This window comes from Meleagris gallopavo, chromosome 17, assembly GCF_000146605.3.
Source record: "Meleagris gallopavo isolate NT-WF06-2002-E0010 breed Aviagen turkey brand Nicholas breeding stock chromosome 17, Turkey_5.1, whole genome shotgun sequence".
Taxonomy (NCBI): domain Eukaryota; kingdom Metazoa; phylum Chordata; class Aves; order Galliformes; family Phasianidae; genus Meleagris; species Meleagris gallopavo.
This window is the reverse complement of record NC_015027.2, coordinates 11056171-11082682: the sequence shown is the minus strand read 5'-3', so window position 1 is coordinate 11082682 and position 26512 is coordinate 11056171.

Genomic DNA, 26512 nt, shown 5'->3' with positions numbered 1-26512 from the left:
TTTCCTACCTCAGAAATTATTGTATTCCTATCGTATATTTTATAAAGTGTATTTAAACCAAGACACATTTTAGAGATTTGAACCTAAAAAACCCCTTGCTGGTGTTTGGAGAAAGCTGGGAACAGAAGAGACATTTGCTGGGAAAGCAGCTCTAGAGCCAAGCAAATTTTTCAAGTGGGAAAGCTCCTCTTACACACTCCTGCTAGGCAGACAAAACGTGCTCAAGTTTGTTGGTCATTCTGGAGCCTTGCAAGAAATGCAAGGTCTGGTAAATTCATTCCCAGATGCTGGGGGAACAAGGGGTTGTGGGATTCAGTTCAAGATGGGGAGATTTACTGCAGAACAGAGAAAAAGCCAATCAATGGAAGTTTGTTCAGCCTTACTTCCCTTTTTTTTTTTTCCAGTGAGGCTGCAATAGGAGAAATTTTGGTATTTTATGCTTGTGTTGCTTTAAGGGCAGGAATGCTGGAAACAGAGGTATTTGATACCTTTGCTGCTAATTACAGTGCAAGCTCTTAGTGTCCTGACAATGCCCTTGTCCCTGACCTGGAGGGGCCTCACTGTCTCAGGGTCAGCTGTAATTTAGTTTTAGGTCAGACCAGGGACTCTCCTGCCCAACTAACCACACTTTGTTTTGAAGTAGAAACCATTTACTAGCAAGGAAGGGTCTGAGACCATCAAACTCTCTTCATTAACAAGAAACAGGAACGAAGTGCAGAGCCCCAGAGACGAAGGTCAGTGTAGAACACAAGGAGGGCTTGCTGAACTGCATCGCTAAGGAAGGGGCTGTTCTGCCCATCAGCCACACGAGCTCACATCTCCTGTTCCCTTCAATTAAGCATGTTTATTACAAAAGCATCCAGGGACCAACTAGGCTGTGCCAGTCCCCAGTCTGGCACAATGGCATTGTCAGCCTCTCACCTTAGAGAGTTTATAGCACGTAATAAGAGGCTTGAGAAAGAGAACTGATCTCAGTACAGCTCATGAAGTGCTCATGCTGCTCCTGCCTCTTCTCACAGGTTAGCTAAGTGATTTGGGGGCAAGAAATTCTGTTTCTTTACTTGAAATCTGGGATTTTTCTTCCCTACCTCAAGAACTGCTTTGAGCACTTCAGAGAGAACATGCTGCAGAAAATAACCTACAAGCTGTAAAGGAAAATGCTTTTTAATTTTAAGCACTCGAACTCAGAGAGGGAATGAAGTTTTTTTTTTTTCTAAATCAACAGATTTGGATCTGATCTTCTTCCCCCTCACCACATTCACGGACAGAGATTATACTGCCATGATACCAGAAAACACTGCCTGAAATTAGCTTGCCACGTAAAGAACTGTTCTTTACCATTTGTGGGTTAAACTGAAAGACCAATACATTTCATGTGCTTTCAGAGTCCCCATTTCTGCATTTACGTGGACACAGAGCTGTGTTTGCCAAAGAAAACCCACTCTGAGCACAAACTTTGCACATCATTCTGACAAGAGGTCAGCTTGCACTTACAAGAAAAAAAAAAAAGCTAGATTATAAAGAAAAAAAATCAATTTAGTAAGAAGTAAGGTGTTTTGACAGTGGGTTACAATATTCCAAATCATGAAAACATGGAGAGAAGAGTAGAACAAAATACGCTCTTTGGGAACACTGAGATATCTTCAGTTCCAGATGCTGGCCACCACTGGGGTTGGAGATCAAATGCGAGAGACCACAGCTATGGAGAGAAGTGGGACTGCTAGGGGATGTTCAAACAGTGACGCTCAAGTCTCTCTTTGATAAAAGTTGACTACAAGGCAGCAGCACACCCTGATATGTGTTAATGCTTGCTCACTGCCATGCTCGACAGCTGCAAAACATTGAAAGAATTACCAGCCCTATAGACTTTCAGATGAGTTCAAAATGCAATATCCCAGTTGCCAAACACCACAGCTCCCCAGCTACACATAAACCCAATCTCTGCTTTCACTATTGATTCCTCTGTAAATACCAACACAGCTTCCAAGAGCCCATCTGAATTGCCAGAACTTTTTGTGGGACAGGTCCCAGTGACCCTAGAGACCTCTTCTTCATGACTCCCCAACAAAGACACGATTTTCAGGAGCAATGCAACTGCTGCGTACCAGCACAAGGCTCTGGAGCAGAGCAGATAGCTTTCTTGGCAGCTGGCCCTCAGTGCTGGAGCTCACTCCCAGGAGAGATTAGAGGGAGTAAAAACCTCATTGCCTTTAGAGCAAAGCACTCAACCTGCTTCTACCAGAGATTTCTCACAAGAGGAAAAAAAAATCCAAACGTCTCTACAAATAGAAGGCTGCAGGAACAGAGAATAGATAGCCCAGTTAATGCCATTTGTACCACTTTGTGAACAGCTCAGCTAACACTGCGATCAGTAAGGACAGTCAGAAGCTCTGAACGTTTTACACTGTGAAGATCACCTTACTAACATCTGGACAGGTAATTGCCTCCCTACATAAAATCACCCAAAAAACAGGTCTGCAATCGCAAAGTTTTCAAGTGAGGTTTTAAAATTGTTGAATAGCATGAAATGTATGTTATCTCCCAGGCAACCTTGTTCAAGCCCCCTTTTTATTTTCAAGGCATGCTAGAGGATGGAAATTATCCTCAGGTTCCCAGGTAGTGCAATTTATAGACTGAGGCTGCTGAAAGTGCAAGTAGAAACTACTCAGACTCTCTTAGACTGCACGTGCTTTCAGACTCCTCTTTCACTTCAGGTGTCACCATATCCACATAACCCCTGTAGCAAAGAAGAAAGGAGAGAGCTTTCACTGGTGTCAAGGAACGCTGAACTCCGTCTATAGACGAGGAAGTTTTCTGTCCGCACACAGAGGATGCACAAATGAGCTCCTTCCCAAGGGCAGAGAAGAGTCTCCTGCAGAATCAGCTCCCAGTGCCGGAGCTGCTGTGCAGCAGCACACAACGCCAACCCACCCTGCAGCCCAGCAGGCTCCCAGGGATGGGAGCACGAGCACCGCGGGATGCTTGGTTAACAACAGAGCGGCCACCTCCTGTCCTCTGCCACCGAGGCAAGGCTCTGCAAGGTGCAGCACAGGGCTCTGGGCAGGGTGTGCAGGCAGCAGCCCAGCCTGGCCTGGGAACTCAGGAGCAGCAAGGAGGGAGAGGATGCTGGAGTGGAAGTGATTTGAATTAGAACAAACCGGCTGCTGAATAGAAGCTTTTATTCCAGCATGGAGAAAGCTTTGTTAGTCAAGCACATGTGATGCACAAAAGCCTCCACTTGAATTCATTGAGTTTTAATTGGTTCTCAGGTGGGGGAGGAGACGGGTGTTAGGAATTAGGGATTCCTTAAAGAGGCAATATCATTAAATCTTAACGCCTCTTCCCTCTCGCTCCACACCCCCAGCTTTAGCTTAGGAGTCTGGCCCCATTCAATTGTCTTACGCTAGAGAATCAGAAAAACTGAAGGAGAGAAATGGTGGGAGGGGGAGTCACTAATAAAGCCTAAAGGGAGATCAATGAACGAGGAGGGTGAGGGGCAGGACGAAGGCAGAAAAAAGAAAGGCTGGTTGGGAGAGGAGGGAGGTCACACACAGGCAGGGAAGGCAGGAGAACCTCCAAGGGATGAAGGAAAGAGAATGATGCCATTTGAGTCATGGCTTTCTTTTCTGCCTGCATTCCTTCTTTTATTGAAGACTTGAAACTTCCCCTGGAGATCCTCCATCTTGGCTCTGCGAGTCTGCGCTCGGTAGTAAGTCACTCATCACGAGGAAGGAAGAAAACCCTGGGATAGGCACAGGACTGAGCGTGTGCACAAAACGACAGCAGCAAGAGAAACCTGTCTGGGAGGACCTTGTAAGAGCTGCCACTTGTTTTTGCCAGACACAGCACGTTTCAGACAGAAGTTTTGTCACTAGGAGCCCGCTGCAGAAGTAGCTGAATCAAGGTCCTTGTGAGTGAAAGAGAAAGGGAGTAATTGGGAGCTAAGGAGATTTCACAGTCAGCATTGTAGGAGCTATGGCACACCGCCTGCTTTATGAGACTGTAGGTACCTGCAAGCCAGACCCCAACAAACGACTGCCATAGGGGGATGTCTCAGATGTATAACAATTTCCATCAGCCCAATATATCATAGGAAAGTGACTTAATCTTGTTTTACCTATTACAATTGGAATTTAGATACGTCAGTGAACAACGTACCAAACACACCGCTTGCAAGCATGCATTTTCTTCTAGAGATCCTGACAGAAGACTGCTGCTTCTATATTTGAGACAGAAGATTTATCCTGTATAAAGCCATACATAAATATGTGCTATTCAGGAAGCATGGCTTACTGTTTACTATAATTCTCGATTACAAAAATAGAGTGCACAGTCTCTGACTGCAGACTTAGCCACAGCACTAATCTCCTCCAAAGCAGGGACACTGCAACTAATTACTTCACAGACTCCAACAGGAGCTCTCAGGCTTCAGTCCATTATGGGATGCTGAAAACAACATTCCCACAGTGGCCTCTCCTCAGGAGACCGTCTGACCCAGCTGTGGTATGGGGTAGCTCTCACATACATGTATTTCAGGGGAAAAAAAGATGAGTGAATTCACTCATTGAAAAAGTCATAGGATCCCATTTTCCAGACTCCCTCCCTGAAACATGAGCCTAAGCATCACTTAAGAGTGACACAGAACTGTCTCATTTGGTCCTTAACTCCAACTTACAGCAGACGGGGTCTCCACCTGGGGAAGGCATTCGTGAGCAGTGGGATGTGACAGTGCCTGGCACCAGCCACACAGAGTGCTCATCCACACATGGACAACTAACAATACTTTGCCTTGATTTTAAATTGTGCGCAGTCCACACTCTGACTTCACCATGCTGCCTACTACCATTACTTGACCAGCACCAACCCACAACAGCTCTGCCCTACAGGAGCAGCAGAACTTTCCACCAACAAGGCAGCCTCCCCTGGAAGGCTGGTGCAGGAAAAATTAACAAAAAAGCCCCACAAGTAATGTTAGAGATACAATTTTTCTTTAAGCAATGTTTCTTGTGCACTTCCATTTGCCTCCTCTCATAAATGCACCTGCACTCCAGATAGCACACACGTTACAGATTTCATTTCTTGTTTCCACCTTGCATATTTTTGTTAATCCACGGCATCATTTCAAACAATACCCACCTGCTTGGAGCACCCAGCTGCCCTTCATCATCAACAGTAATATTTGTTAAGTCCATATTCGTGCGCACAATTGTAAATGTAATTCCTGCCTTCTCAAAAAGCCACAATGTTCTGCAGAGGACAAAATCATTGAACTGTTTCCTATAGCCCTGTGTGCTACGCTAGAGACAGAACTTCTGTGATCATCTTCCCAGTAAAAAAGCCTAGGAGAAAGCTGTCACGGTAAGGATGGGCAAGGTTATGCCTCCAAGTCAGCTCCCAAGATTTGTTCTATTCCTGTTGCATTGGATGTATTTGCTCTCCCTCCCAACAGTTTTCTAGTAACTGTCTCTCCTGTAATTGTTTCCCTCTTTCAGACACATTCAGTTTATCTTTATACCTCAGCACAAGACTAGCAGTTTTTCCAGCATCTCCTTGTTCCTCAGGAGCCCCTGTCTTGTAGCTTAGAGCAGAATCAGACCACCTAGTACTATTTGTGCCTTTGGAAAAAACAACTTTATACATTTTTAAATCTTCCATTATGCTCAAAATCTTGCTGTCATCTTACAGCTTTTTGTACAAGCCATTGGTAGCAGAGATCCTCTTACAACACCTTTCCTAGCAGGTACCATTTCCACGGGCTCTTGGTATGCAGCAGCAGGCGCTTCTGAAGTGCTTCACTAAACACGTTTGTCTGTCACAAACAGTGTCAGTTATTGCAGCATCAAATTTGTTGTATGCAGCAGGTCTCTTTAAGATTGCCATGAATTGAAAACTGTTTTCCTACCTCTTCTCAATGTGTGATGGAACTGGTATCTCAGCAATCAGCAGTGGCTTTGGGGCAAAGTGTGACTGACACATCTATATCTGCTATCTATTAATTTTATTCCCAGCCTATTTTGTTACATTAAATCTCGAGATGCTCACCACACTCTCTTCTTTCAAAGCAGGAGCCATCCTTTCAGCTCTAGAAGAAGCCTAGCTATGGCTGCTCCCTCAGTTATACCAGCTTCACCTCTCAGGATCTCCTGAAACAAGAAGATTGACTCTTTATTTGCAAGAGCTAATATCACACACAGACAATATTCAGTCTTAACAAAAGAATACTGCCAGCTTCAACAGGATCACAACAGATACATCTTACACCAAGACACTGGTCAGGTACAAACTCTGACTTCCTTTGTGAAGAATCTGTAGGACTGTTGACAGTTTCATACTACAGAAATGAAGACCACTCCAACAAAAACCTTTAAAAACCAGATCAGAATGCTATCAGAGCAACATACTTCACTTCCCTTGGAAATTATCTGTTTCTGCTCCAGCAGTCAAGTAAGCCTTTGCAAGGGCTTTGGGAGCACCTATCCCTCAGTCTGTGGCTGGTCGCACCAGCGCCTTGCACACAGACCAAAGGTTTCCTGCAACTTGCACACACAGAAACAGGCTGTAGCTTTTTGCTCGTGTTTGCCTGGCAGGCTCCCAACACCAGCTTCAGCCCCAACCCATGCAAGTCTGCAGCTGCTGTAGGACTGGACCTCAGAACATGCAGAGTCACTCTGGGTCCAAAAGCCACATCCCAGCTAGTCCAGGGAGAAGCAGAAAGCAGCACGAGAGCAGGGTGCTATGTATTACAGAGACAGAATGAGGCTAGGATGACTAATGAGAGAAACCAGTGCAGCAGAAGCTTTCCAGTCCAGTGCCCTCGCAGGTTCCTGTGCAAGATGGTAATGCTTTGCACATTTATTGGTGTAATACCACATACTTATCATTTCTTAAGCTAGCACAACACCACACCTCTGGGCCCCACCAGCATTGTGCCTTGCTTGGAAGGATCTTCACAAACATACGTGGCTGATACTGACCAACAACATGCAAGTTACCACTGTACACCTCTGGGAGCACGTTGAGTACTTTGCCCATTGTATCTAAACATGTTATTTCTCTGAACTGTATCACTGTTCCATCTCCTATGTTTTGACATGCAAGTAAGACGGCAAGGGGCACTGTGGCTTTAAGAAGGTCATTTCCACTGTCCTGCCGACGTAATTAGCCTGCTAAAGAAAGGGCAGAGGCTGGAAATTGGATTGAGCAAACCAGGCTTTAGCCGCAGGATGAAGGCAGAGCCCCAGGATTGTTATGTTAATCACCTGAGCTCAGCAGTCCCTGCCCTTCAAAGCAGCACAAGCCCAGTACAAACCTGGGACCTCTCTGCAGAACAAACCCAACCTCGTTTGCGTCAGCTCCAGCTGCCCTACAGCATCTCCTGTGCTGATGGGGACGGGGACAAGGATGCCACCCCTGCAGACAGACCTGGGGCCACCCAGCACTGGGGGGAGCCCACATCTGTCAGCAGGCACAGCCTACGGTCACACTGTGCCACTCACCCTGAGTGCAGGGCCACAACTAGGGGAGGTCAAGACTAAACTGGGAGCAGTGCTGTGAGCTGATGGGCTAGGGCTGCATTTCACCAGCTGTGGATGGAGCCCTGGCTGCTTTGAATCAATAAGCACATCTAAAAGTACAAATTGCTTACTGTTATTTCACTGATAAAAACATAGCATTAAGAATAATAAGCCAGATTTACACCAGTAATAATGACCACAGGCAGTGGAGCTGCATGAGATGACACTAGAGTTTGGTTTGGAGCTAGTAACAGTGCAAGACTCCCTTGAGCACAAGTCCAGCACCTTCAGCACCCAAGGTAATCTCAGAGGCAAGCCCAGGGAGTGCAGCCCCGTACCAGAACTGCCACCTGCACCTTCCTGGTGCACTTTGCTGATTCTCCCACAGGCCTATTGGCCTGGAAGCATGACTCTGCATCTCTTCTCTGTGCAAAAGCTCTGTGCTAACAACCCTCGCCACACCACCCACCTTCTTTTTAACACATCGACCCAGGCTTGCCATCATCCCCTCCCTGCAGCCTGTTTCTGCAGGGTGAGCTCGCACCTCTTCCCTTCCCAGACCAGTTGAGCTCTGCGCTGCCTCCCTTGTTCTTTCAGGCATTTTTTCACTGCACCCCTGCGCTGCCTGGGAGGGGGAGGGAAGGAGGAGGATGGGAGGGCAGCGTCTGGCCCAACGTCCAGCATGCCGGATGGCATGGTTTTGGAGAGGCCTGGCTTAGTGAAGTTATTCAAGCCAACGGCAGCCTGGCAACCGGGCGGCCACAATGGGAGCGCAGGAGGAGGAATGTTTCCACATGCCTGATCAATGGGAGCAAGGGAGACAGCAAAGCAAACAGAAGCTGGGAAAGAGACACAAAGAGAAAGCAGCCTTTTCTCTGCTCAGTTCCTTTCATTTGTCACAGCTCTTTGTGAAGCTGATGACAACGGAGGCCCTTTGGAGGCTAGTTTTAGGGAGTTTGGTTTTTCTAATTAAATAAAACGCTGTGTCCTTTTTCTTCACTTGTCACCCTCCGGCTCACCAAAAAATGTCCAAGCAGCCCCATCTGCACTCCAGCCCCCAACTCCCTGCGCCTCCGGGGAGCCCCAGGCACCTCCTTCTCCCTGGGGAGGCAGAGGCAGAAGCACCCTGGCTCGCTCCAAAGCATCTCCCGGGCTGTGCGGTGCCCTGCCTGAGCACGGCTGGGGGCCAGCAGCACCAAGCTGCACATGCCACCCCCCAGCTGCTCATTATGGGAATAAAGAGCTCTGCAGAGGACAACTCCTCTGGAGGTGCTGTGCTCCCTGCGGCAGCTGCTGACGAGACTAACGGGCAACTTTCTATGGGAACAAGGCAGCGTTCAAAATAGGGTTAGAGGATAGTTGCCTTGGAAACTTGGATCATTTCTACAGAGGGGTTACAATTTTCCCCAGTAGGTCCAGACGGGATTTACCTGGAAGTCAACTATGGGGCAGAAGTTCCCGTTTGCTGACTCCTGCAGCCTGCACAGAGGCTCCCCAGGAGGGGTTTCTGGAAAGAGGCACCAGCTTGGTGGCACTGGGCCGCGCGGTGACAAACAGCAGCCAGATCCAGCCCTGTTGCATAAACACTGGTGGGAGCCCAAGGTTGTTTCCTCTAATTACTATGCAAGAGTTCACAGCAACAGGCCTCTTCTGTGCGGGAGCTTGCAGAAAAGTCCTCCTTGGTTCCATGTCAGAGCCAAGCACATCAACAAGAGCAGGAGTTTGGGGTGAACTTTCCTGTATCGAGGTCAGAGCAGAGACTTTTCTCCTAAAAGCGCAGAAGTCTGCTTTGAGGTATGCATCCCTGAAGAACAGAAAGGCCTCGTTGCTTGCCAAAGACACCTACCTCTTCTTAGCCACCATCAAATGCAGGATTCCTCTCCTGCAATATCTCTGTCCCCAGCCAGGGCACTATGGGTGCCAGAGGAGGAGTGCTGCTCCCACCTGTGCATCTCAGCAGTCCTTTACTCAGTTTGATTCAAGACATGGCCAAACTGCAGAAGGGAGACCCAGCAGCACAAGCTGTGTGTATGGCAGCATGAGCTCAAGGAAACCAATCAAAATGTGGTTCAGATCACTGATGTAGCACTGGCTCAACAGCAAAAGAAAATTCCTGGCTATTTCCAACAGCAAAAAGACACAGTGGCTAAATGCAGGCTCTGCAGAACCACAGTCTTGCTTTCTGCCAGGCTCTCCGGGCAGACAGCAATTACTCAGCTGATACCTGTTTGCTCCCAGCATTGCCACCAAGCCCTGCAATAAATCCCTTGGCTCCACTGTGGTGCTGTTTCTCACTCAGCAGGATGAAAATCAGGTGCTTTGGCAGTCAGTTTCCGAGTCGGTAAGGTCACACCATCTTACCAGCTCCAGTCAGCCTAACCACAGCGTGTTTCACAACCTGCATCTCCACCCAACCCTCCCCTTGGAGGACTCCTTGGCTGCCTGGTCAGGTTAAAGAGGCTCCCAGGAGACATTTTGCATGAAAGCCATGGAGGTTTCCTCTACCTCAGTCTAAAGGAATCAAGAGGGTGACACTGCCTCAGTTTTACTGCTTCTCCACCTCCCAACAGGGTTATGTGTGACCGTCAGCTGGGCAATGACATTTGCCAGCTGCTCATTTAACATCATACTTCTAAAGAAGGACAATCATAACAAAAAATTATAAATGACTGAAAAATGGGATTTCACCTTCTCTCAGTCTCCACAACATCAAGCTGTTTGCTTCTCTGTAATCAACAAATATGCTCTTGGGAAGCGTCTCGATTTCCATATCGGAGCGTATCACTGCCATCCCACGGATCCACCTGGCTCTCCCACTGCCCCCAGACATGCACCAGGCACCAGCCTGCAGCTGAATGAAAATCAGGAACCTCACCTCCCCAGCTTCACAGTAAAGTCTCACCCCACAAGCATTACTTACTGCTTAAAAAAAACTATTCCAGAACTCCTTGAGTCTTCTTGTAAGAAAGGAGAAATCCTCCTTCACTCCTGCTCAAAGGATTGCTTTCATTAGGGCCTCTATAGATTTGCAATGGCAAGTATTTAACCTGCTTCAAAAATATTCATGAGACTCTCACATGCATTCAGTAAGGGCAGACAAGCAAAATCTTCAGCTCATGTTCTCCTGGGGTCCCATGGTGCTGATGGCAATATACATCCTAATTACCATATATACCATATTGAGAATGAGACCTTGTCAGGCCTGGCGATGCTCTCTTTGAGAAAAAGAAACAGTCTGGAAGCATTTGTGATTATTTCTCAGTAGATCAGGAAAGAAGTCTAACCCTGTGTGAACATTTTTAAACACCTGCCCTTGTCCCTGGCCTCAGTGAGCAGCTTCCCAGCCAGGTCACAGCAAACAGCAGAGCTACACCAGAATATTCAGACATTTCCAAAGCTCAGGTAATGCATAAGGGCAAAACGTGCTCCTCTCCAGGGGGAGAGGGAAATCCTCAGATATGAAAAACTGTCAAGAGAGTATTCTGATATTCACTGAGCTTCTAAACAACAGCATTGCTCTTCCTTACAGACAGCACGTTGGAAATGTCACAGCATAACACGCATGAAACAACAAGCAGGAAAAGCAGCATTCACTCACTGCACACAAGCACCACAGAATGCTAACCAGTTACTGCACCTATCCAGAAAGGATGCAGGTGAGCACAGAATGCAGTGCAAGTGGTCCCTTACGACAAAGGAAAGCAAAGCGTGCTCCTTTTTAACACGATCACTGCAAGGCAAAGCAGTTCTCACATAGCTGGTGCTCCTCTTTCACTCATGCACCTGCTGAGAAGACACCGTCCTGATAAGTAGCAGCACTCTATAGCTCCCCAGTCTGCCTCTCTCAACAAGACCCTCCTGTGCTGCCTACGGATTCATCTCGAGATAACATTCTTCGGTATAAGGACAGCCTGCTGATGGACACATGCAATTAGCAGCCTGCTGACAGGCGCCCTTTCAACCTCTCTATGGCCCCTTTTACTCAGGTGAGGCTGGTAGAGTGATCCAGGCACCCGTCCTTTGTTACAGCTCTATAAAGCAGAGGAAATAATTCAAAAAGTCTTCAAGGAAATCCGAGGGTAAGAAAAAAAAATTGCGACAGGTATTCCATATCTGAAGCAGCAGCAGCATTTTATCACTGTTGAATGGATCCCACTACTGAATCAATAAATGCTTGAGCTCTTTACAATTCTCCTCAGCACAGGTAGTACAACAGTCAGGCAAACAGTCAGCAGCTGCGAGTAAATAAACTTCAGAGGGGAAAGGGTGGGCAAAAAAGAGAGCATTTCTTTCAGGAACAGCTGCATTAATCCAGATGTATCAATCCCATTAATCCCACACAGGAATGCCTCCTCTAAAATGCTTTCTTCCTATCTTTTGAAAACACACCCCTGACACAGACAATACAGGGGTGATGCAGACAACACAAAGCCACTGGGATGATGTTATTGCTGCCCCAATCACTGGTGTTCTGTGGGGTACAGGGAGTGCTGTGCTCAGTATGAGATCTCCAAGCAGTACAATGAAGTGACCTTTCCACAAGGTTCAACCCTCTGGGCAGGAGGGAAGGAAATCCTTTCAGACATTATTTCAGAGCTTCTTGAGATCTTCCCCATTTACTTGTACCTCAGTCCCACCAGGCTCACATGTGGGTCACAGCTCTGTGTAACTGTTTTCCAAACAAAACAAAAAGCAAAGTGATCCCAGCACATTTTGGTATGGATTGAACAAAATAATGTCACACAATTGCAGGACAGAGCACAAGCACAGCCTCCTCCACACAAGAGCTCTTTTAATAGCTCTTTAAGAGCAATCAGAAATCCCTTCCCTTGAGTATGGGATGTTCATGCACCTGGGTCCCAGACACAGAGCACATCCAGCCCTATTCCTTTCTGCACTTGAGCTCTGACCTTGACCAACCGTTTGGCAGAAGGTGTGTGTGCTGTTCAGACCTTCCCCTCTGCTCACATGAGACAGTCCAAACTTACACAGGAGACAGGCGACTGTGAAAGACAGCCATCTTTTCTATAGAAGTCTGCCAGTCTGTCCTTCACCTCCCACTTCAAACATTCTTTGAAAACCTTAGAAAGTGTTTTTAAATATTATCTCAGTTGCAGATCCCTACAATCTTCTCACAAGAGGTACAAACCTGCACGTAACCTCAGCCTACCAAAGGCAGGCTTACTGCGGGTCCTGAGGTAGTCCATGGGTCTCCATAAGAGCACAGATGAACAGTTTCTTTGGTTAAAGCACATAATAAGAATACTTACAAGGTAGAGAAGCAGAAACTAACTAGTATCAATCAAGAGAACAAGAAAAATCATAACTATTTATCCTTACCTGGAGAAGAGGTCATCTTCTCTATCAAAGGAAACAAACTTTACCTTTACTCCAATGAAAGAGATCTTTCATTTGGTCATTTCATTCTGCAGCTTCCAGAGATCTCAGAACCACTATCTTGTAGAGCTCTTCCCTCGTTTTACAGAGATCACTCATCCCACGTAGCACAAAGCAAAAACCTCTTTTGGCTCTCTGTCTGGCTTAGCGTGGCAGACCAAAGAGCAGATGTGAGTACTACCCAGGACCTCCACCAGAAACAAAAAGCCATTCGCACAAAGCCATCAGTAACCCCCTATGCTCTGCCAAGATCTACGGCTAGGCACAGAAGCTCTCTCCTAATAGCTTTGCTAATTCCCTTTTGGAAGGGCTGTAACAGTTATCACTGATATAGCACTTAGCACCTGATGAGGAGCAGCTGGGAAGGGGGAGCATGGCCTGGGGATGCTTACAGGTGGCCACAGAAACGTGTTTCTCAATACAGAGCCTACCAGTGGCAGATTCCCACACAGGTTGGGGAAAGGAGGGTTTCATCATCCTGAAATTCTGCCAGTGCAGCAGGTAAGATCTCTTCTGTATCATCACTCTATCATACTGGCTACAGGCAGTTGGGTCTACCTCTAGGAGCACCACAGGCTACTGTCCCATTTCCTCTGTCATCTGCCTTCTCTCAACCCTGAAAGACATACAAATCCATAGTTAAATCCACCCACTGCTGTGATTCCAGAAGTGTATGCATCATTCTAGTGCATGAAAACTACCACACTAATGGTACCCAGCAGCAAGTCCTCCATCCTACCTGTTGGTCATTTGAAAATAGCTCTAAGCGATTCTCTGTCATGCTAGAAGAGTTTGTCAGCTTGTCTCACACCTGGCTCTGGCAGTACTGGTGCATCCAAAAGACATCTCACAACATGCACCCATCACAAAAACAGCCACGGAGCTGAACGCTGAATCTGGCCATTCTGGGACAGATATCTGCCTGCAGCTCCAAGAAGTTAATTTGAATCAGACCAAGCCCCACAAACTCAATAATTAACAAAGAACGTACGTGAAGCCAGAATATTAAGGGGTGAGAATGCATTTTAGGTCTACAGAATTAAGCCATTGTAATCAGAGAAGAAAAAAAATCTGAAGCAAAATCCTTGCGTAGACCTTGACTATTCCCTTAGCAGGACAAACCTGATGACTAGTTGTTGTTTACAACGATAAGGTCAGAGGAAAGGCCATTTCCTCTCAACAATTGTCAGAAGGGATTAAAACCTGCATTCAGGCCCGCTTTGAACTAGCAGGTACTCCATTCCCCGATGGTATCAGACTCCATTCAGCGAGGTCTCAAGCAGCCTCCGGGGCATGTCTCCATAATGCCCCTATTGTGGAAATATGCAGGACTGCTTCCTGCATTCACTCTATCTTTATGAAGCTTCACCCTGTGGTCTGATATCCAGGTCAGGAAGCAATCCTGCAATCACTGTTTAATTAGTCATTTCCCAAGTCTGCCTTAGCTGAGAGCTGCTGTTGCTTGTCAGCTTCTAAGGGGGAGTTTGGGAATCAGAAACATCACTACCAGGTTGAGAAAGAAAAGTTGCACACAGGGTTTGAGACTTGTTTGTATTGCAGGGTGATGTTCCATATTCTCAATTTCCAACATTTTTTCCTCTGAGCAGAGAGGATGAAGGGGACATTGCGCCTCCTGCAAGTCAAGACAAAAGGTGATTTATAACAAAAGCAGGTTTTACTTTTTCAGTTTGTTTTTATTGACTGGACTTTGTTTGGCTTGAATTATATGGTTGTTTGTTCTCTTAATAAACCCAATCGCTCATACAAAACACACTTCAGGAGAGGACTGTTCCCGGAATTCAGCTGCATGCTTGTCTTTGTGGAAGTCAGCACTGAGCCTGAGAGCTCACACGCAGCTCCTAACTTTTCCAAATGAGTTCACTGGAAGAGGTATTTCCTAATGCCCAAACATCAATTTTAAAAGCATGGGAGTTATGTATTAAATTGGAGTATTAAAATATTTGTCTAGATAATGAATGTCTGTGCGAGGAGGAATGCAAAAGGAAAAAATATGGCTGTTGAAATGCAACTGTTTTGGGAAATGATTTTTTCTGTTCAAAAATATAAATGAAGTATTTCCATAATGTCAAAAACCCATTTTGCCATCTTCAGTGTTCGGGGGTTGTCGGGAAAAGCTTTTCAAACAAACAACAAAAAAAGAAATTATATAATAAGTTATATAAAGTTGTATAAGTTTAAAGGCACTGAAGTCAGAGGAACTGCTCTGATCAAAGTAATGTTTTCAGTTTCATTTTGTAAGAAATTTTTATCCATCCTGAAATAGGAAAGGTTTTGAAATCTTAGCATTTCCTAGTAAAAATGAAAACTTCTGTCCTTCTCTACTCCCAGTTTCTTTTGATCTAAAGAAATATTTATGAAAGAAATGTGCAATAATTTACCTGTGACAGCAAGATGACCCTGCTTTTGATAAGTATGTGTGAGGCAGGAAAAAAAAAAAAAAAAACCCAGTAGGAAAACCTTAACAAATCAGAAATCCCATTGAGAAAATTACATATGTTTCAAGAAATTGTATTGGAATTCACAGAAACCAGTGCCAGTGGGAAGCAGAACTGGGAGGGAGTTACAACAGGAATTGTTTTGTTGTGTCCATCATGTGAGAAGTTCCTGCTTGCTCCCTGGATGCAGAGTGTAACCTGCTGAAATCACATGCTTACACAGGTCTCTGGACCAAGCCAATGCTGCAGGAAAGGCTACATGTCTGCTAGCTAAGACTGTGCAGCTGTGTCCTCACCAAGGCGATATTACAGCAGCAACAGCTAAATCCAGAAGACACAGAGATGAGATAACTTCACAGGAACACCCTTCTCCTCTGCTGCTCTTCTGTGTCTCGAGATCAGTGTCACTTGTGCTGAGCTGTTTATCCCCTGATTTTCCCCAAATTTTCCTACCCAGAGCAATGTATCTGGGATTAGCATCTGATTAGTCTTCTGTTATCTTTCTTTTAAGCTGAGATTTCTTGCAAAGTGCCAAAATGCCATATGAAAAATTATTTTTGATACCCACACTGATCAAAGAAGGGTGCAGAAGAGAGCTGTGAAGAGAGCTGAAGAACACCTGTGAGGTTGTCCTCTCCTCCTCCTCACCTGGGGGAACAAAAGCTCAGCATCCAGCATTACCATAGCACCAATAGCAATAAATAAATTGCTCTTGTAAGAAAAGAACAGATGTGATAAAGATTGTTCCAGGGTCTATAGCAGACAACAGCCAAAGTACAAGAGTCTAAATGTGCCGGGCAGGGATGGCAAGGGAAGTCACAACTGGGTTCCATCTAGGGGAAATTATTCTTACACTCAATTCATCAATTTATGGGCAAGCAATTCTACAGGCAGAGCTGACTTGATTAAACAGAGCCATAATGACTGTGAGTGTAGGGAAGCATCCAGCCAAGTATGCAAACTAGCCTTCTCAGCCTAGAATAAAAGCTTCCTAACCAATAATTTCATGCTTTTATCTATCTGATCATTAATACAGATACCAAACAATGCCAGCTCGACGTGGTGTCAAAGGCTCTGACAACCTCTAATTGATAATAAATAATTCAATTTCTATCCCAATCCAAAACTGCTGAATCTTGGGGCATGTTCCAAATAAATGATTAAAAAGAACTTTGAATGTAATTATATCTAACACAATTGGGGATATTGCCCAGATGAAATTTACAGCAACTATTCAGAGCGACAAAATTTCAATGACACTGGCAACTCTTTATGACTGCTAGAAAATGAAATGTTCTTTACTCAGGCAATGGCATAGGCTGCATTTCTATCTGACAGCTGGCCTCAGCCAGGCCAGTCGTGCTGCCCACAGAGGTGCAGACTCTCCCAAAATCACCCAAGAGAATTTGGGTGAGTGGTTTTACCTGATTTTCTCTGTTCTGTACATGCAGAACTTGATAAATATATATACACATATATACACACATACACATACACTTTTTTTTTTTTCTGACACAGCTGATTATTCTCCTCTTCCAAAATTGCTTTCATTACAATTAATGAAAGTTTATTTAGAAATTATCATCCTACTTCCTGGAATGAAGGTAAGGCAATGTGTTTCAGCAAGGAAAGTGACTACCTGAACAGCCCTGAAGAGATGAACGCAGCATTTTAGAGGCACATCAGCTGTTCCCACTAATTCTCAAACTCCAAAGCCAGAAGGAACTCCAAACACTTACCAGTGAAGACACAGGGCAAGTATTTACAAAAGCATCCTTTTACAAAATTTGATTCCTGATCTCCTCTCAGCAAATCACTTGCTGAAATCTTAGTTTCTGTATCTGTAAAACAGAGATGATAACATTCACTTTGGTTTCTTTGAATACAAATTGTTTGGAATGCCCATTTTTCCTTGGGAGGATGGTGGGAGAGGTGGTGCTGTTTAAGAACCTTTTAGATCTGCAACAGTTATCTTTGTGAGCTCATACGAGTTTCCAGTAACACACAAGGCTCACATGCATTGTCCAACCTCTCCCATTTCTTCATTTCCAGTTCCTTCTGAAAAATGCAGTACTGGTGCCACCAGAATACCCCCAATGACAAGCAGGCAAACACAGCACCAGTGTGAAGATGTTCTACCTGTATCATCCATCTAAAACTCTAATCACAGCTTAGACAATTTTCTCAGTCCTTTACATTTTGTTATTTGTGAATACAAAGGAAACAACAGTTCTTCATCATTCACAACAGGCTCTTCTGGGCTTTGAACATCAACTGTGTTGACCTGGCAGATACAGCAGCCAGTCCAAAACAAAGGGATCACCTGCAATATCTGCAAGATCCTCAGAACATCTGAGAAAAGAAAATAGCTCCATAATTTGCTGAACTTCACAAGTACCATGATTGGGTGAGCCAAGCTTGTTTCTTCAAGAAAAACATAAAACATAAGGAAGTGCCACGAACACTTGGAAGTGTGTTTAGACACGCATTATCCAGAGCTGCACTGTGAGTTCCATATTACACAGACATTAAACTGTGCTGGAGAGTTTGCTGCTCTCCAGCAGACCTAAAGGTGTCACTGTGCTCTGAACAGTTTCAGATCTTGCCCAGCTAGCTAGGCACCTTCACATTAGTATTCAAATAACAGAAAGAGGATTTATAACAATTGTAATAGACAGTTATGTTAAACAGTAGATCAGTAGACCATTTAAGCATATATTTTGCTTGAAGCAAAGATGTAGTATTACTGAAATCAGTGGTTTATTGAACCCTCCGAGACCAGCCCATGTGCTGAGGTCAGAGCTGGGGCCTCAGTTCATTGTAGATATTCACCCTGCCTTATCTACAGGAGAGAAATTCCCTCACAGGTGAGAAATCTAAATGGCTCCTCATTATACATCCTCTTACATTACACACTTTCTCTGAACTAGCTCAGGTAACAAAGAAAGTATCATATAAATTAGTGGTGACAACATAATAACAATGATACAACTTCACAGGTTTCCTTTAATAAAGGAAAAAAACTTTTAAGCTACGATTAAAACCCAATATTTGAAATGAGTTGCCAGTGGCAATAATAGAGAAGCCAAGTTAATATCCTGACTTCTCATCCTACAAAAGGGGTGTGAGATACCAGAAGGATAGTATGCATCATCTTCAGGAAAACAGGCAACACACCCCTGCTGACTGCTCTTCTGCTGAACAGAGGGGGAGGACAGGGAGACTTGACCTATAATCTGTGTCAAAAACAAATTCTTGAGAAATTAAAAAAGTCTCTCAAAAGCAAACAAGAAGGAAAATAATTTCAGAACTCTAAGAAGGGTTAGAAATGAGAAAAGAAGCAGAAATGAAGAAAGATGTATTAAAAATATGGCATCACCTCCTTAATACATCACTGGGTGTTTTGACTTGCCAGCTGTAAACATCTGCAGCTTCTCCATTTCCACTGGTACTCAAGATGGGAAAAGGCTGAGCCTGTAGCACCACTCAGGGCTGGTAGCTGGCCTTGCTGACCAGGCACAGGGCGAGTACTGCAGAGGTGAACTCAGTTTAATAGGTTGCTACTTACAGGCTTAGGCTGATTTACAGGTGTTTGTCCTGAAATATGACCATCCATGTACTCGCTGCTAATCCTTTCCCTAACAAGCCTCCTCCCTCTCTGAAATCCTCCAGCTTTGATAGATAGCTATTTTTGCACACCAAAAAGCAACATCTCTCTCTAAATCTCCTCCCACAGGAAGGGCAGTCTGACTATCACACACCCAACACTGTCTGGTGCAGCACAACACCAAACCCTTGACTTTGACACAGTGGGTGTCAGCCATCTGCATGTGACAGTAATAACAAGGATGTCTCAGGGAGAGCAGCACAGTGCATCTTTGCAGCCTGGCAGAAAACCTCCTGTTGGAAACATAAGGTCCGTGAAGTAGAGTTGAGTGGCTACTGTTGTGTCCTGGGGAACAGAATTTTCCATTTTCTCTCCTGAAGGCTTTTCTTGCTCTCACATCTGTGATCCTTTTTCTGCAATTGAGTTTCCATTCAGGTTGTAACCCAGTTTTGGATCCCAGCACACTGCTCAAGACCCAGTCTGGTGAAGGGAGCTGCAGCACAGTGACATTCCATGCCTGGTGAATCAGTTTCTACTCCTGCGCATGCTATTCCAGCACCATGGTAATGACTTGAAGACATACATGAGACTAAAGTTGACAGTCTTTGTAATCTAAACACAAGAAAAATTATCTTTAGATTGAAAATAAATTTACAAATGTAGATAACCTTTTTTTCCATAAGTAATATATCATATAGGTTCTCACTGCACTGTGTTCATCTGTCTCTTAGCTGAGTATGGCATCTAGACATCTACCACTCACAGCAAAATACAGGTTCTAGAAGCTCAAGGCTATGTCAAGTCTCACATATAGAGCATAAACCTGGGTAATCTTGCTGATATCCTTCGTTCCATCCCCACAGAACCTGCATTTCAGCTATTTTGAAGCACGGACTCCCTCTCTTTTTCTCTCTTGTGCTTTAGGATTTTCACATGGCAGATGAGATGGGTTGTTGGGTCATGGTGAGCTCCACAGCTTTGCCAGGTTCCTGGGCACACTGAATCACAACCAGGAAAACTGCTGCTGGAAGGCATGAGCCTGGTGCTGGGGACATTTCCCATCACTTGGACCAATGGGACACACAACCTACCCAGGCATGAGGATGTCAGTCAGCCCAGCTGATCCCATAACTTAGAGAATCAAATGCAAAGTCACAAGCCTCCCACTTTTTAACCCTGAAAAAGTCCAGGAAAGTCCTAGAAGTGTTTATAGACTTTCCAAGCAGCTGAGTGAAACACATAAAGCCAAACTACATGAGTTAGAGATGAAACTGGAGAAAAGTCCACAGGAAACCTGAGTTCCAAAACAGCTGAGAAAATTCACCTCCATACTGCTGCAAATCAGTCACATTGGAGATCATGACATTGCAGGAACAATCCCATCCAGGATTTCTCACTTCTTTTCATTGCTACAGAACCAATACCTCCAGTAAAAGCTGACCATGGCTCTAAGTGCTGATGGTGCAGGGATCCCATTCCCTGAAGCACGGAATACGAGGGACTCTTCGTATGCTTCAAGTTTCATCTTCACCACTCCTACTCCTGGTTTTACAAGAACAAAGCTTTGAGGTATCTGGGTGCACATCAACACACCACAGACTGTCCTCCAGTTTCTGTGGCTGCTACCATCCTCCAAAAGTCTTCCCTAGGACAAACAGCAGCATATTTGTATTTTTGCCCTGGTTAGTTTGCCCAAACGCTTCCTCTTTCGATCTCCTCCTGGCTTTCTCTGCTATGCCCTTGCTACGTGTGCAGTTCTCTATTCTTGCTTCTTTCTGCTCCAAGTCTGCAGAGCACTTACTCGTTGGTTACTTAAAATCTGAATAAATTAGGTCAAAAAGCCTGATTAATCTGATGTGGCTTGTTTCACATTAAAAAAAAAAAGAGTGAAATTGAAAACCACCTTATTGTTCTCTATTGAAATGCTGCATCCCTGTTAATTCAGGTGTATAAATAACGCTCTCTAATGCTGCATCAAGGGCTCTGCTGTGTGATTAAACCTGCTTCTCTGACCTGTAATTAGAAACTTTGCCTCTGAAAGTCAGTTTGGAGAGGGAAAAAAAAAGGAGAAAAAGAGAAGGAACCAGCTCTCAAACTCAACAATTTTGTTCTTAATAAATTATTCAGCATTTTTGAAAGTTGAGCTGGATTTCCATCTGCTAGCATTAACAAACCAAAAAGAAGAAGAATTGAAGGATTCTGACCACACAGTACAACAGTACAGAGCATGGGGCTGGAAATAAGAAGCCAGCTGAGAAGTTCAATGTGTCCTCTCCGCCTGTCCCTGTTCAGCTGTTGCCATTGAATACTTGGATATCTGACAGGTCTTGGAGTAACGCAGAGTGACCCTCCACCAGAGTCACACTGAATTACAGCTGTGTTTGGGATACAAAATCAGAAGAAAACCCCAATATTCAGCAAATGACTTCTTAGTGTCAGCAGAACCAGACAACGAACACGTGAAATTGATGGTGATGGTCTGAGCTGGGAAACAATATAGAGACCAGACTGCATGGTCACACACAGCGATATATAGCCTTTTCAAGTCAAGTAATTTAAAGATGAATTCATTAATGATTAAGCTGATCTTTTGCCCCAAGGCTACTTAGACAGTATAAACTATACTACTATTAGTGATGGTAGTCACTGTTAGTTGCAATCCCAAGCTGTAAGGTGAATTTCTTGCTTGGAAATGGGGAGATAGTGATGTCTTTTTGTCCTGCAGTCACAATAAGAAAAACAGCAACAAAGACCAAGCAAAATATTTCAATTGCTACAATGAATATTAGCAATCTTTCCATAAACTGGAAACAGTACAAGCTCTAGATCACCGTATAACACAAGAACTGGCCTGAGGACAAGAAGTCTCTGGCCTTGGGTATTTAGCAGCTGTTTCCAGAGTTCTGCTTGATTTCAGATCAGAGAGATTTTGTAGCGAATTCCTGCTCTGGTTACGCCTGTAGTCTTTGTGTTGGGGGTGTGACTGGCATTACAGTTTCAGTCTTCTTTGTCTTCAGGCTCAAGTTTGCCAGGCTTTTCATGGGGTGAATCTGAAGTCCGGTGATTTTGCGTATAATTATTTTTCTAGGAACCTTACAAGGTTGATCCAGGGTTTCAGGGAAGCCTTATATATTAAAATATCAAGTTCAAGGGGACTTACACAAGAAAGGAGAAACCTACTATTTACATATCAAGGACCCTTTGGTCAATTCCACAATGCCTCCTATCCTCTCCTGTGGTTTAGACGTGCACAATTTTATCACAAAGAACACAACGAATCCACCAAAGTATTAAACTGACTCTGGAGGAAGTTCTTCATTCCAGGCTGCCTAAGTTTATAGATGTGTGAGGCACAGAGTCCTGGAGACCACAACCGTGGGGTGAGGGTGAAGTACTCCACGAAACAGAAGAGCCCTTCAAACTCAGTAACAATGGCAACTTTAAGTAATCTGTTCGTTTGTAATGTGGTGGGGTCCAAGTTTATCACAGAACATAAATCTCATACACAGTACTTTGGATTAGATAGTGCAGCAGGAAGAGCTTTGCTGGGACACTGTGAAAAGTTTTATGAACTTCTTAAAGAAACGGAACATGGAAATACTAACAGTGTTGTTAGGTTATTGCTTAGTAAGCTTCAACATCCAGTACTAACATGGAAAGAAGAGAATCTAATGAGATCAGAAAATAGAGGAGTACTTGAAACCTATTAAGGCTCCTTTGCTTTTCAACAGCGTTAAGTCAGTACTTAAAAGCTGGGCCCTGTGAAGCCAGGACATTCACCTTCCTCAAGCCAACCACGGGCCATCATCTCCCCCATTTTTACAAATCCTCAGAACGAATCCAGTCTCACCCCTCTTCCCTTTACTCTAAGGGCCTCTCTCATTTTTTAACACTCCCCCCTGCTTCACAAATGCCTCATGTGCCACCTTTCCAAATCCCTCTCTCAGCCTCCCCTCTAACACCTGAGGCACACACGTGCCCACAAGCAGGCTGCACATGGGTTGGTGTGATGCCCACACTTTTCCCCTTCAGGAGTCGTCTTCCCACTCTCCTTGAGAATCCTTCATTCCCTCCTACAACAGCAACACAGTGCCCCATCTACCTCCTCTCAATGTCACTATCAGCATTTCCATGCATACCTTCACTCCTGCTGTAGCAGGGCACCCTCACAGTAGAGCTGTTGCATGTCCACCATCCTTTCCTCCATTCTGAATTACAGATCTGTTTTCCTTCAGTTTTGCTTACAAGCTCTGTATTATTTATCTAGCCACAGATCTTTCAGTGATGTGATAACTTCAGTTCTCAGAGAGGAGAAAAAATGTATTGGTATGCCAGGGACACAAATGAATGCTAGTACCCAATTACTTGATCAATGATATCTAAATTACTGCTGCTACCTTATTTTTCCATGATGCTTTCTACTGTTTTCCCAGAGTAGTGGTATTCTCCCACAACAATAATAGGGATTACCTGAATTTTTACAACTGATCAGATGGAGCACTTTCAAGTTGTCATGTTCATAAAGTCAGAGAGAAAGAATGTCCAGATGAGAACATGGTTTCATGTGTTTAGCCTTAAACATCATGGAAATCAATGTGATCCTTTTGTCCTTCAACCCCTGAGCTGAATGAACCACAATGGGATAACCTTCAGATGGCATGCTGATATCCTGGGAAAAGGAAGGTTTATGTGAGGTTTTTTCTTAGTGATTTACTAAATGACTTCCAAATATCAGAATAATAGAAAAGGTAGATCCATTGGTTTCCAATTTACCAGCCTTCAAACTAAAATATGGCACGACATTGAAAAATCACCTTCAAAAAATAAAATAAAGAATTGTTCTTAATAATTATCACCCAATGACTCTGAAGAACATCATCTCTGTCCCTCAGTACAAACACTTTTCTAGCTTCCAGAATGCAGAGAGTTCTGAAAAATCAAGCTCGATTTCTGTGCATCAAGTGAGTCAGAAAGTAGCACTTCTGCAAAGAGGCTTTGCAAATGTGATTGAAATCCAAAGCACAGCGCTGTGCTCTGTGGGACATATCTGACCCATACACTGCCTTTCAACTCTGCATTTTCTAAATCACATACATTATGGTTGAATAGGAAGAAAATGTGTAAACAAGAACATAAAAGATCACTGTGAATTCATTAAATCTGATAAGCTGTAAATTGAAGTGCATGAATTCCATTCTCTGAACACCAGGATAAATTTGAAGAATCTCTATTGACTTAACTTGCACTGATATGCATTACAATAGTTTCTGGTGCATTCCAAATAATTATTACAGCAATATTCAAGACCAGAAAGCAAGTAGCTCCCATTTGGATAACTAAACAAAGGCTGGACTTACAAAAAAAGTCCTTCGTATGAAAGAGAAAATAATAATCTGGATTTATTTTTAGAGATGGTGCAGAGGTGTGGCTATAGGGCCCACTGTTTGGGTCTGGATTTAAGAAGCAGGGGGAATGCAGAGCATGACTGTTGTCCTCCTGTTTCTCCAGTGTTTCTCCAATGACTGTTGTTTCTTACAGAAGAAAAAGGTCAACTGTATACCAGGAGACAGAACTATTTGAAGAACTTTGTCAGCTGAACATTTAGAGTGGTACTGATGCATTGCAGAGCTCGTTTGCTTAGAGGTTCCCTCATAGGTTGTAAGGAATCCAAACTGTTATCTTTCTACTCAAAGACAAGGATTGCTTAGGAATTCTATACTCTGTGGTTAGGATGCTGTTCATTAGCTTTCTTGGAAGTTAAAAAAACCCATTTGCCTCCTTTCAGGCACCAAAATGATCCCTAATGTTTTCATGAATAGTAAGTTTCTGAATCAACAACAAAGAAAGACATCACAGTGAAAGAAGGGACCTGAGAAAACGGGGATGTGGAGGAATTACAAATATGTAAAATAAAAGTCACTGAAGCAGCTCAGTCAAGTCAGTTTTTCTGCAAGAAAGTGCCTCTAAAGTGATGCCCTTAAAATATACCGCTAGGACTGTCCAAAAAATGTTCAAGCAAAATGTCTTGAGAGCTCCTCCTGCCGGCTGTTTTCTTAGCAGTCTAAGCCCTTGCCAACAGACCCAATTTGGGGTTTGTCTTTTTAAGAAGCTGGAAAGGCAAAACTAATGCAACATTTCTTTTATTTGTCATAGCAATAAACCAGCATGACCTCCCAGCATCTCCTGTACTACTGCCCACTTGCTCTCTAACTTTCCAGATAGAGATGCTGTGCCGGCAGACTGAGGTCGGTGCTGGGAGCGGGGCAGTGTGGGAGCTGCAGAGGAGCACGAGGCACACTGTGACAGCAGGGCAGGCAGAGACCTCAGCAGTAGGCACGGTGCAGAAACAAGAAGAGTGGAGCAGGTCTGGTAAGAGCAACCGAGCTTAACCAGGAGTCCAAGAAGCATCGAATGGGCCTGCAGATTCGAGGCCAAGTCAGAAAGTCAAGTCAGCACGTCAAAATCAGGAAGGGTGACACTTGGACACACCTACAGCCTACCCCAGACAAGGACAGCTCTGTGTCACAGCTCTCAAGGAAAGTGCAGAGGCCCCGGCAGGCTTCTCTCAGCACTCTGGTCCCAGGATACACCTACCATATCAGGGCAGACCTTGAACACATGCAGCCAGACCTGCAGGAGCTTGCAGAGTTGGCTGGTGCACGTGGGGCCTGACAACACACTGCCCAGCACAGTCAGTAAAGAACATAAAAATTATGTGAAGTGCTGACAAGAACCTGGGTACAAATGTACCACAGGGGTTGGCAGTGCGAAAGGCTGACAGTGTGTACTTCAGGTGTTTCAGTGCCTGGACAGGACTGACCTTTTTGTAGGGCATTGTGTGCTTGCTTTTGTTTTGCCAATCTGCTGGGAAACATTTCTTTCAGAGCCAGAATAATTTTTAAATTACCACTGGGATGTAATAACAAAACCCCTCCAAGTTTTTCACCTATCATTTAAAAAATAAACGTAAAGTAATCCTGGCTTCTCAGGAGAAACCCACCCGCATACATCTGTGACATTTTGACTGCTCAGTTTTTTGTCCAAACTACGCCCCAAAAGAAGAAAGCAGATGAGACTTACTGGCAGCTCCTTTCCTGCCTTCTCACTGGTGACATTTGCTGTAACCCTGCATTGGCTATCTTTTGCACGAACCCAAACTCCCAGTGCTGCCTGCATGAGGCAGAACATCCTGAGGTTACAAAGCTCAAGTGGCAGGTGCAAACTATCTTTCCAAAAAGAAGCTTGTCAAATCAACAGGGAGAAGAATAACCCTTTCGAAAAGGTTGGCCGTGATTATCTTATAGAGTTACAACAGGAAAAATCAGAGGCAGACACAGAGGGAAAGGGAAACAATATGAGGAGAGTATCCTGGTAGTGTTCCCAGCTGGACTGACACTGATACACTGCTTAGATAAAGGTAGGCTGCTCTGCAAAGACTGTGTGACTACAGAAGAGAGCAATGGTTTGCTAGAAGAACAACATTCTTTATCAATACATTTATCAATGATAAAAAACAGCTCCAGGTTATGTGAGCTATT